Below are 9,275 nucleotides of genomic sequence, written 5' to 3'. Positions count from 1 at the left end.
GACTGAAAATTGACGATTGTCACATCATGCAACTTAATTCACTTAACAATTAACAGAAAATAATCATCATTAACACATAAGGGTCTTTTAACAAGCTTGGCAAGATAAATTAAACATAAATAAACAATTCAATATAGCAATTAGTCTAATAATCAAAGCTTCATTCAATCATAAACACAAAGTAAAAGGTTTTTACACCCAAATCAGAAACTAAATACAGAAAGTTACCACAATGGAATGCTAAACATGGTTACGTTAACAATCCATATGATTACCGACATGTATCCGCTCTCCAACCCTTCCGATCTCCGCTCCCGTTAGCCTAACGGCCTTCCGGCCGCCTTCTAAACCCTCAAAACGGCTTAACAGAAGTTTAATATCGACTAAACTAAGTTGTAAGTCGAATCCCCCCTCCTGGTTAGCTGAAAATCGACTTTTATAACCTTTGTAGCCGACTTACGTACGCTGGGCGTAAGTCGGATTACGCGGGGCGTACTAAGGATCACTATGCGATTGAACTTATCCGAGGCCAACCAGTACGCGGCGCGTACCCTTAAGTTACGCGGGGCGTACGTCACCTTGGTCGTTACACGAGGCGTAATTGCTATGGACGCAGGGCGTAATCATCTAATCCAGCATTTTTAATTTCTTTGAGCTTCTAAGTCCGGTTTCCGTTTTTAGTCTTTTCTTTTGTGCTTTATTGACAACGAATAGCTGCAAAACATAATTCAAAGCATTATGAGTACTTTTTAGTTCTATATAAGGCCAAAATATTAAGATAAAGTGCATAAAATATATATATATATATATATATATATATATATAAATACACATATCAAAATACTCCACACTTAGCCTTTGCTTGCCCCTAAGCAAATTTACTTTTAATTTTACCAATATTGCAATAAACAATCTATTTAAAACTCAGCCATTATGCCAAGACCTCAACGCATGCTTTTGTGTCTAAAATTTTTCTAAAGCACCCCCCCATATTTTAAATACTCACAATCTTCATAAACACTCGCCCACTTTTTCCGAACAATGCTCATTTTATGCAACCCTCCGAATCCATCCGCAGAAAACCTCCTAACCTCAAGGTATTTTTAGTTGAGCAACCTAAGCATACATAATCTAGAATTACAATTTTTTCGATACCACTATGGAGCTGTTTTTTGGAATTCTTCAATTCTTTGACATTTGATCTTTAATTTCTTTGAATTCACCATCTTTGTTGATTTGATTTCTGGTATCTTCAACTTTTTGGATTTCTTCAGAATTTTGATCTTTTGATCTTCACTTTATTTGCTCCAAAATTCTTCAAACTTTTTTCGTAATTCTTTTTTTTATATTACATATACCTCACTTTTTTTTCACTCAAAACCTACATGCTTAAGCAGAGGCGCTCAACCTTAACCTTTATTGGTTAATGATAATAATTTTCCTAGATGCATTTCAGGTTTAGACCACCAAAGTGTTACGCCGAATGGGATCTAATGAACTAATGATCAAGGTAAGAACTTTTCTACCTGAATAGAAGCTTCTCACAGTGTAGATTCCAGATCTACTTCCCCTCCTTGCACACTTCAACCTCCTCTTCCTTCCTCTAAGCTCCAAACCTTCTCCACAAAGCCAAAATCACTCTCAAGAACAATATGGGGGCTAGGGTTTCTTTCTACAGTTCTCTGGAAGTGTTAGGGACTAAGGAGGCCAAGTTAGAGCGTTTAAATAGGGTGCAAACGCCCGGATTAGGGTTTTTGTCCCAACAAGGTCTACTCGCTGAGTCTGGGGACCGACTCGCCGAGTACAAAGTTCAAACCCCGCGCCTTATCCTGCTCCTACTCGGCGAGTTGGTCCTTCAACTTGCCGAGTCCAAGGCAAAAATGCATAAAATTAAAATATTAATCACAAGGAGTACGTACCAGGAACCAGGTGCTACAGCTAGGCAGATAGGTTTCTTTCTTGCAGATGCCTATATGTACTAAATGATGAGGATGATATTTTATTTCATCCTTATCATTCCAGTATGGGATGCTACTATTGAATTTTAGAAAAATGTCTTGATCCTTTTTGCAGCATCTTGTTCTGAAAGTTTTTATTGCTTTTGTAAAGCTTTTAGAGAAAAGCTTTATTTCCTGTAGGTTTCGACTAGGATAGATGTTTTTAACCCATCCTAGTTGAAATGCTTCATACACTTGTAAAGAGTTAGCATTTTTGTAGAAATTATAGTGGCTTGAATTCATCCCGTCAATAGTGGAGAATTTTTCTTCTACAAATTTTTCTTCCGTTGCACTTCGAGCATACCTGTGACAATACTCAAAGTCTTTTATCTTGATTTCTACTGGGAGGTCAGGTGTGACTTCCTCAGTATTTTTGGGAGTTCTTCTTGGAAGGCTTCTAAGAACGGTTTTGGAACTTTTGGTAGAATTTAAGGCTAACTTGAATGTGTTAGGCCTTAAGGTCTCTGCTGTAGTAATAAGTTGTAGCTCTGAGCACCTTTCAGATCTTGTGTATTGATCTGCATCTATCTTGGCTTCAAGAAAGTTATTAAACTTTTTTTGTTTAATATTTTTAATTCCTTCTGTTGCCTTTTTGGTGATATTCCAGTCTTCAAATATACCAGCGTTGGGTCCATTAAATACAACGTAGTATGGTTTTGAATTTTTATTAGGAATTTGTAATAATTCCTCTGGGATTTGAATTCCATTATCAGGTGATCCTGATCCTGAAGATGAACCTTCAGTTTTTGGGATTGAATTCCCCCGTTGGGTCTTAGATTAAAGTCTAAGGGTGTAACCAACATTATTGGAGTTTGTACTCCTGTCTGGATTTTTGGTAAATCCACAACCTTGAATGGATTTGTTGAGTCTTTACACGGAGTCATTTACTCAGGACTAGACGTTTCTTTTCTTTTTAAAGGAGGTGAAACATTGACCTCTTGTTGTTCGATGTTCTTTTGAACATTTACATTTTCTTCTTGACTCATAGGAGAGGATGGAGAAGAAAGTTCCTTTTTATGTTCAGACATAAATAGTTTTACAGTTTTTAATTGGTTTCTTTTGAATTCCAATTCTTGCTCAAGAGGAGCTTGTTTGAGCATAAGCTCTTGTTCTTTCTCCATTTGAGGAAGGCTATGTCCCTGTAGTCTAAATTATGGACCGAGGTTAAAACCTCTTGGGTCGTTAGACCACCAAAGTGTAACGCCGAATGGCTTTGATTCCTGCATGAAATGAGTATCAAACCTGATTAGTTTTTCTATTGGAATTCTCGAGTTAAGAAGTCTGCAAAGATATTGTTTTCTCCTTTAATGTGTTCTACTTCGAAGGTATATCTGGAAAACCACATTTGCCATCGAACTAATCGACCTTGTTTGTTATCTCCAGAAATGTTATTTCTTAAAAAAAACAAGAAAAGTTTTTGTTATCTGTTCTTAATGTAAAATTTACAGGTGTTAAATAGATCGAAAACTTTTCAATTACCCTTTTAACGGCAAGATATTCTTTTTCATTAGAATGGTAATTTCTTTCAGCATCCTTAAAAGATCCTGAGATGTATCTGCAAATTAATTATTTGGATTGATCCTCATAATTTATTGCTTTAAGGATTCCTCCCTAATAATTATCTGAAGCATTAGTTTCGATAATTAATTTATCATCTATATTACGATGATATAGAGGTGGAAATTCTTTTAGGTTCTTTTTAATTTTTTCCATATAGCTGGAATCATCTTCAGACCATGACCAAAGGACATCTTTCTTAATTTTGCATTGTAAGGGGCTTCTTATTTTTGCAAGTTTAGGAATGTAGTCTGAAGCATATGTTAAGATTCCTAAAAATCTTTGTAACTGTTTTTATCTTCAATTTTATTCGGAAACTTATGAATATTTTCCAAAATATGATTTTGAAGATGATGACTTCCTTGTTCTATTTCTATCCCAAGAAAATGTATTTTGCTTTTAAAAAAGTTAAGATTTCTTTAAAAAGAATGATTCCAAGAAGATCACATTTTTTAAGAACAGCTGCTACGTGTAACAAATGTTCATTTTCATTGTTGCTGAATATGAGGATATCATCTACATAAACACAACAAAATTTTTCAAAAGATCTGAATGCATTTTGCATATGTCTTTGAAATATAGATGGAGCTTGTTTTAGACCGAAATGTACAACAGTCCATTGGTAATGTCCTTGGGGACATGTGAAAGCTGTTAAGAGTTGTGATTCAACGTCAAGTAAAACTTTCCAAAAGCCAAATTTACAGTCGAAAGAACTGAATATTGTTTTTCCTCTAATAAGGGTGAGAAGTCCATCTTTATTAGGGAGATTATGTCTATCACTTATAGTGGCTTTGTTAATATCTTTGTAGTTAACTACCATTCTTTTCTTTCCTCTTCTTATTTTTGCATCATTTCGACAAGGAAAGCGTGAGATTTGTGAGGAGATTTACTTGGAATGATGACCTTTATTTCAAGTAGTTCTTTGACTTGTTTATTAAATTCTTCGACATTTTGAGGACTGTATTTCATAGGTTTAACTGTGGTGATAGCGGTCGGTCGATTAATTTTATGTTTGCTTTCATCCATTGTTTAGACTTTATTAGGTCTATAAGAATTTCTGAGCAAACTTTTTCAAGTAAACTTTCAATTTTTGAAAATTTTTATTGGTTAAGTAAAAATTTGAACTCTTCCTCATTCTCCCACATTTTAAAGGCAAGGTTTCTTCAATTTTGCTTTGAGAGATGTTGACAGGTTCTGGTTTTTTAATTTTTGAATTATTTTTCATCGATTCTAAAAATCCAGGTTTTCCATTTCTATAAGCGTTTGTGATTTTATCAACAATGATTTGAACAACATTGTTGTGGAAAGTAAATGTTTTGAGATTATGTACAAATGGTCAATATAAAAGACAGAAGTTATTTCCTATGATGAAATCTATTCCACATTCTTGTTAGTATACAGCGGGGATATGGAATATTTCTCTGGCAAGTCTTATTTGTAAATCAACACATTTTTTGTTGATAATTATAGTTCTCACTTTATTTACTGTCTTCATTTGAACCATCCCCCCCCCCCCTCTCTCTCTCTCTCTCTATATATATATATATATATATATATATATATATATATATATATATATATATATATATATATATATATATATATATATGACAGAAACAAAGATGGACAAAGAACAGCCAAGGCATAAGTGCGTCATATGACATGCTTTCCATATCAACCGATAATTTGATTCAAAGATTTACATTCAATGAGACATAAAAATTTCAACTTGATATACTTCAATAAAACTTCAGCCCAAGTGGCATAGAAAATACAATTTCGGATTATCATTTTGCTAGCATTTATAGGCTTTCATCCCTACCTAGCCTTCTGCCAATACCAAAGTGATACGAGTCATTTTCTAAATGACCGAAGGCACAAATCCAATACCAAAGTGATACGAGACATGCTCTATATGGCCAAAGGCTTCATATCAATACCAAATTCATTCACTTCATGTTCCAAGGTATAGCTTCATTATCATAATAACACGGGAAAGCACATTGCACATATAACACATAACATACAATTGTCCCTATATTGAACTCACCATGAAATAACTGAATAGTAAAATGATGATTTGGGCAGCACTACGTCTTTAAAAATGACTTTCTTTGACGAAACCGGGGACTTTTGTTGAAAACCGGACCTTGCGCGGGCATAGTTTCAACTGGAAAAGATTATTTTCTCGGGTCTTCGGTGCGTCGGAACTTGCTTTGGGGGGGGGGGGGGGGTCTTAGGGCAACTTGAGAGAGAATAGGGGGTGTAAAAGTGTGAAAATTGTAAACTAAATTCAGGCAACCTCACACCCTATTTATAGTGTCAGAAGCACCTAATTACGTTGGGCGTAATTTTAGAGTACGCGGGGTGTACTGCCTTGAAGGCTCTTCGTTGGGCGTACGAAGGGATCAGCTCGGACGCGTCAAGGCTATGACATGTGTCCATCATGAGAAGGAGTAAGGGTGATTGACTCCGGATCACGTACACGAGTACGCTGAGCGTACTTCTGTATGATGGACGTAATCCTTCAGACCAGCCTCGAAGTTTGTGTTTAAAACTTCAAAAATGCATATCTTTCGCATATGGGCTCCGTTTTTGACGTTCTTTATATGCACACGTAGGTATGACCTTGATCTACAACTTTTGTTTAGATTCCTTCGGCTAATTTTGACTTTATTTTTAATATTATATTTTTAACAAGTCGGGACATGAAAAGTCCGTTCAAAATTCATAACATCTGCATCCGACGTCCTTTTCTTCTGTCTTTTTACCGTTGTACTATTATTGTAGAGACCTTCGATTCTCGTTTAAGTTGTGTCGGCTAAAAATCACTCGATCTTTATTTCGAGTTTCGGGTTGTGTACTACTGTGCCGAATCCTAAAAAAATTATAACTTCCTCATACAAAGTCAGATTTAGACGTTCTTTTTATGAAAATTCTCGATTTAACGAATACTACGACTTTCATTTAGATCACAAAGGCTAAAAAGTAGTTTATCGTAAACTCACTTTTACGTCATATGGCGTCGTGCCGGTTCTATCACGAAACTTCAATAAGTCTTAACTTTTTCATTATATGTGAAAACCCGAAGTTCGCTCCGTCATTTGTAACCCTTTCCTTTAATACATTTGTCATTTTCATATTCGCTTCCGTTTACGTTATTAAATTAGGTCATAAATTTGAGATTTTCTATTATGACTTATTGGGTGTCCAAACACATTTAGAACTCATATTAACACCCCATTCTAGTAATCGGAATATTTTTAGAATCGACAGTATCGGGTTACGGCAACTGATCGGGTGCGACCAAAAGCCACGTCTAACGTTAGTATCGGGTAGAATTCCACCGTGTCTCGAACTTAGAACCTATTTAAAACCCAAAAGACTTCATTTTGAAGCTTTTGCACTCTCTCACTACTCTCTCTCTCTCTCTAACCTCTCTCCTCAAACCCAAGATTTAGGTCCAAAATCATCAACTTAAGGCTCCAAAACATCAAGGTAACCACTCTAACTCATGGATTAGCACCGTTAGCCTTCAATTTCGTGTTCAAATTATGGGAAATGACTATGTTCATGTGTTTACGGCCTTGGAACATTCTTGGGCCGTGAACACACATAAAGGGGGGTTTTGAGCCTTAAAACCCTTCCAAACCACCTTTGGAGCTTAGATATGGCTTAATGACTTGATGGAACGGACTTAGAACACCTTGAACTTCAATTTTGGGGAGTAAACTTGAGTTTACTGCCCAAGAACATGCTTGGGCCGTAAACTCATTATCATGGAGAGTAAACTCATTTTCAAGTGTTTAAATGCCACTTAAACACACCAATAGCCTTGGATTAAAGTCTAGAATCAACCACAATCGATTTAGGGGCCTTAAACATGATGAAAACCATCCCTTTAAGATTTCAAGACCGTAAACCCCCCAAGAATGGGTTCCTGGGCCGTAAACTCACATAAACAAGTCAAATGATGCCCTAAATTATTCTAAGGCTTGTATAATTAGTTTAAATCACATGTGATTGATCTAGGGCCACAAATTCATGAAAGGAATGGTCACATAGGAGCTTATGGCCGTAAACACCTAGTTTACAGCCATAAAACTCCATTTGGTAATGTCCTTAATGGTTAGACTCATTCCTATGCCTTAGATTAAATCATAGCAACCTTTCCCAAGTGTTATTTGACCATTTAGCACCATAAAACCCCTCATCCATGAGTTCACGGCCGTGAACTCATTTGGAGTTGGTCTTAGGGCCGTAAACTCCCTAAGGAGTTTACTCTTGAAGAGCAAACACATTATCCGAGCCCTATACATCCGTAGATGTCACCCGGGTCACTCCAAACACTTGATTTGAAGTGTTTTCTTGTATTGGAGTGTATAATCATCTCTAATTAGTGATTTAAAGTCTAATTAGATACATTTGTATATCATTTCATATTACATAGGAACCTCGCGCGTTATCAAGCCCCGAAGCGACACTTAGCATCTAAACTGTCACGTTTTCTCGCCTGGTGAGTTCATGCCCCTACCATTTTTCAATGCTTTTACTATTTTTAGGGGGGATACAGGAAAAGTTCAAGGAATACTTGTACTCAAAAACTTGTTTTACATGTGTTGTGTTTCATATTTCATATGCTTTTAACGTTAACAATCGTAACAGATAACCGTTTGAACTTGCAGAACACATTACCGTATTATTTGTGAAAAACGTTATAAAATGTTGTATTTTATATTTTCACAAATGGTTTTCCACATTATATCAGTTAAAAGCATAACATTTGAATTTTGAACATGAAACTTAGTACACTGTTTTGTCCTCGGTAACACTCCACAGAGATACGCGAGTGGAGGATCATTGTTTGTAACAATATCTTTCTGTATTATTACTAGTAAATTTGTTATTCCTATAAATTGGAGACACGTCCTCGGAGAGCACTCCACAGATATATGCGAGTGGAGGACCGCACCCGTAACCAGAATCTCTTAGATAGGGAGCGTGACTTGAGTGTATAGATCTATACGGGGCTGACTACCCCGCACCTGGCTGCTAGCTACAACCGAACCGAAAGGTTCAAGGGTGATGAGAGTCATAAAGTGATTTGGACGAATTATTGCCATATCTAGTCTATCGTATGGTTATGGAACTCGCAATTTGGATAACAGAGATTTACTTGTTAGTAATAATGGATTTAGTAACTAGTTTACTTTGTACTTATTAGTTTTATATACGTGTTAAAACTAATACCTTTCAAAAAGATAACCAGGTTTTCAGTATACATCTTTTACATTACATTTCAGATTGGTAACCAACATTTAGGAAAATATGGGATTTTCCTGGGATAACAGTTGTTCATAACCATATTTGTGTAACAAAACAGATAACTAAACTTTACATATAAGAAAATATGGGATTTTCTTGGGTTCGTAACTTTTTCAGAAACCGAAAGGGAACTTGTACATTTTCAGAAAACAAAACCGCTTACGATCTCACCAGCTTTATGCTGATTTTCAAACTGCTTGTATTCTCAGGTCCGCATTAGACAGGTACCTGATGATCCTTTTGATGAAGACGGAGTGCGTTGAAGACACGTCTTACTTTTGTTCATATATATACATATCTATCACACTTGTAACACTTGGTTTTCAAACAAATGTAAACTTTTATATGTAATGTAATGGTTGTTTACTTTGCTTACTATGTACATTGGTTATGATA

Source organism: Lactuca sativa, chromosome 7, assembly GCF_002870075.4.
Source record: "Lactuca sativa cultivar Salinas chromosome 7, Lsat_Salinas_v11, whole genome shotgun sequence".
In the NCBI taxonomy this organism is placed as follows: Eukaryota; Viridiplantae; Streptophyta; class Magnoliopsida; order Asterales; family Asteraceae; genus Lactuca; species Lactuca sativa.
This window is presented reverse-complemented; position numbering follows the sequence as displayed.